This window comes from Capra hircus, chromosome 5 (genome assembly GCF_001704415.2).
Source record: "Capra hircus breed San Clemente chromosome 5, ASM170441v1, whole genome shotgun sequence".
Lineage (NCBI taxonomy): Eukaryota > Metazoa > Chordata > Mammalia > Artiodactyla > Bovidae > Capra > Capra hircus.
Window position 1 is genome coordinate 112,547,316 of NC_030812.1, and position 4,391 is coordinate 112,551,706.

Sequence of the window (4,391 nt, forward strand, 5' to 3'; positions counted from 1 at the left end):
ACTGTATAGCACAGAGAACTATATTCAATATCTTACAATAACCTATAATGGAAAAGAATTTGAAAAATGCATATTCACCATGATCAAGTGAGATTTCTTTCAGGTAAGCGAGACTGGTTGCATTCAAAAATCAGTTGTTACAACCTATCACGTGCTAACTCATGTCTGGTTCTTTGCGACCCCGTGCATTGTAGCCCACCAGGCTCCTTTGTGCCTAGGACTTCCCAAGCAAGACTACTGGAGTGGGTTGCCGTTCCCTTCTCCAGGGGATCTTCCTGGCCCAGGGATTGAATCCATGTCTCTTGTGTCTCCTGCACTGGCAGGCAGATTCTTTACTGCTCAAGCCATCAGGGAAGTATAATCACATCAACAAGCTAAAAAGAATCACGCAGTCACATCAGATGCAATCGCATCTAAATGCTTTGGAGAAGCACTTGGCAAAATCCAGCACCCACCAGCATACATAGGAACGCCCCCTTTCCTTTCTTCGGCTGCTCTGGGAGACTTTCTAGTTCTCCTACCAGACGTTTAGCAATGAAAGTATACAGTTCTAACCACTGGGCCACCGCGGAATTCCCAGGAACTGATTCATCTTGATAAACACCATCTAATGACAGCTAAATTCTCTGAAAACTCAAGCTGCTCTGAGAAATAGAGTCTGTTGGGTTAAAAATTCTGTTTAAAAAAAAAAGCCAAAAATATATATGTGATGATTTATTGGGGTGGGTCATACTTGTACATGGTATAAAATGCAAAAGAAGGGGAGAGAAACAGCGAGTCTCCTTCCTGCCCCTATTCCCCAGTTCCCTCTCCAGTGGCAGCTCTTCTTAGCGCGTGCGCGCGCACACACACACACACACACACACACACACACACCCAGATGCACTGTTCTGCATTTTGCCTTTTCCCTTTAACAATATATCTTGGAGGCTTTTCTATGGCACAATGAACAACCAGGTTCCCAGCCAGGTTCACTGAGAGATCTGAGATATGAGGATGTGAATGTGAGGTGGAGGGCTACTTTCTCAATGGTCCCCGTGATGGGAAGTAGCCGATACTTTCTAAGTGCCCAGGAGAGAAGCTAATTCATGTTCACAGTGCTAGAGACTGGTGAGGCACACACTGTCTCCTGTGTGCCTGTCTCCTGGCATGGCTGTGTTACGGTTACTTAAATTATGCTGGACACCCTTTTAATTGTTTTTTCCTTTTTTTTTTTTTTACCCTGAGAGAGTGGCTCTTACAAACTGAGCTGTAATTACAATATTTGTGCATATTAAGCCAGACTGAGAAACGCTGGACTGGAAGAAACACAAGCTGGAATCAAGATTGCCGAGAGAAATATCAAGCACCTCAGATATGCAGATGACACCACCCTTATGGCAGAAGGTGAAGAGGAGCTAAAAAGCCTCTTGAGGAAAGTGAAAGAGGAGAATGAGAAAGTTGATTTAAAGTTCAACATTCAGAAAATGAAGATCATGGCATCCGGTCCCATCACTTTATGGGAAATAGATGGGGAAACAGTGGAAAGAGTGTCAGACTTTATTTTTTGGGCTCCAAAATCACTGCAGATGGCGACTGCAGCCATGAAAATAAAAGATGCTTACTCCTTGGAAGAAAAGTTATGACCAACCCAGATAGTATATTCAAAAGCAGAGACATTACTTTGCCAACTAAGGTCCGTCTAGTCAAGGCTATGGTTTTTCCAGTGGTCATGTATGGATGTGACAGTTAGACTGTGAAGAAGGCTGAGTGCCGAAGTATTAATGCTTTTGAACTGTGGTGTTGGAGAAGACTCTTGAGAGTCCCTTGGACTGCAAGGAGATCCAACCAGTCCATTCTGAGGGAGATCAACCCTGAGATTTCTTTGGAAGGAATGATGCTAAAGCTGAAACTCCAGTACTTTGGCCACCTTATGCGAAGAGTTGACTAATTGGAAAAGACTCTGATGCTAGGAGGGATTGGGGGCAGGAGGAGAAGGGGACGACAGAGGATGAGATGGCTGGATGGCATCACTGACTCAATGGACATGAGTCTGAGTGAACTCTGGGAGTTGGTGATGGAGAGGGAGGCCTGGTGTGCTGCGATTCATGGGGTCACAAAGAGTCGGACATGACTGAGCGACTGAACTGAACTGAACTGAAGCCAGACTGAGTTCAGATCCTACCTCTGCTCTGTACTGGCTGTGATCTTAGGCATGTTCTGTAACTTCTTTGGGCTTTGATTTCTTTTCTTTCATTCTTTCTAGTTTGTTAACATAATCAAGTCCTGTCCTTTGATATGTGTAGAGCACTGCTTCATCCCATATCCCAGAGGTTCTGACATATGATTTTATTGTTTTTTCCTAAATGTTCTGCAGCTTGAATTTTGATTTCCTTTTTTACCTCATCCATCCATCCATCCATCATCTGCTTAGTCATGTTCAACTCTTAAGTGACCTCATGGACTGCAGCCCATCAGACTCCTCTGTCCATAGCATTCTCCAGGCAAGAATAGTGGAGTAGGTTGCCATTTCCCTCTCCAGGGGATCTCCCCAACCCAGGGATCGAACCTGCATCTCCTGCATTGCAGGTGGATTCTCTACTGCTGGGTCATCGGAGAAGGCCTTGCTTCCCTCAAGTATTGTTTAAACTTTTCTGAAAGGACCTTTGAGGGATGCATTTTACTGTCCCGCAAGGCAATGGAAATATAACAAAAAATAAACAAATGGGATCTAAGTAAACTTACAAGCTTTTGATCAGCAAAGGAAACCATTAAAAAAAAAGAAAAGGAAAGAAATGGGAGAAAACATTTGCAAATGATGTGACTCAGTTCAGTTCAGTTCAGCCGCTCAGTCATGTCCGACTCTTTGTGACCCCATGAATCGCAGCACTCAGGCCTCCCTGTCCATTACCAACTCTCGGAGTTCACTCAAACTCACGTCCATCGAATCGGTGATGCCATCCAGCCATCTCATCCTCTGTCGTCTCCTTCTCCTCCTGCCCTCAATCCCTCCCAGCATCAGGGTCTTTTCCAATGATGTGACTGCTGCTGCTGCTAAGTTGCTTCAGTCACGTCCGATTCTGTGTGACCCCAGAGACGGCAGCCCACCAGGCTCCCCCGTTCCAGGGGTTCTCCAGGCAAGAACACCGGAGTGGGTTGCCATGTTCTTCCCCAATGCATGAAAGTGAAAAGTGAAAGTGAGGAGTGAAAGTGAAGTCGCTCAGTTGTGTCCGACTCCTAGAGACCCCACGGACTGCAGCCTACCAAGCTCCTCCGTCCATGGCATTTTCCAGGCAAGAGTACTGGAGTGGGGTGCCATTGCCCTCTCCCAATGATGTGATTAACAAGGGCTTAATCTCCAAAATACACAGTCCACTCATACAACTCAACAATAACAACAAAAGAAACCAACCAACTCAATCGAAAAGTGGGTAGAAAACTTTAATAGACATTTCTCCAAAGAAGACACACACGAAAAGATGCTCAGTGTCACTAATTATTAGAGGAATGCAAATGACAACTACAGCGAGGTACCAGCTCACGCTGGTCAGAATGGCCATCATTGTACGGCTGAGTCCCTTTGCTGTTCACCTAGAACTATCACAACATTGTTAATCTACTATGTCCCAATACAGAATAAAAAGTTAAAAATGAAAACGAATGGCCATCACTGAAAAGTCTACATATAACAAATGCTGGAGAGGGTGTGGAAAAGAGGAAACGCTCCTATACTCTTGGTGGGAATATGAGTTGCTGCAGCCACTATGGAAAATATTATGGAGGTTCTGCAGAAAATTAAAAATGGAATTGCCATATGATCCAGCGACCCCACCCCTGGGCATATCCTGGGACACGTACACATTATACAGAATTAAAGCTCTAATCCCAAAAGATACACACCTCTAGGTTGACAGCAGGACTGTCCGCAACAGCCAAGACATGTGAGCAGCCTAAATGTCCACCAGTGGGTGAGCGGATGAAGACGTGGCCTGTACACACAGTGGAACACTAGTCATCAAAACAAAAACAGGACGAAATAATGCCGTTTGCACAAACAGGGATGCCGCTAGAGGTGACCATGCTGAGTGAACTAAGTCAGAAGGAGAAAGACCAATACCGTACGACATCACTTATAGGTAGAATCTGAAACGTGGCCCAGGTGAACGTGCCTACCAAACAGAAACAGACCCACACTCATAGGGATCAGGCAGAAGGAGAAGGGGGTGGCAGAGGACGAGGTGGTACGATAGAATCACTGACTCCGCGGGCTTGAATTTAAGCACACTCCAGGAGGTAGTGGAGGGCAGAGGAGCCTCGCATGCTGTGGTCCATGGAGTCACAAAGAGTCAGACACAACTTAGTGACGGAATGACAACAACAACGTAGAGATCAGCTGTGTGGTTGCCAAGCAG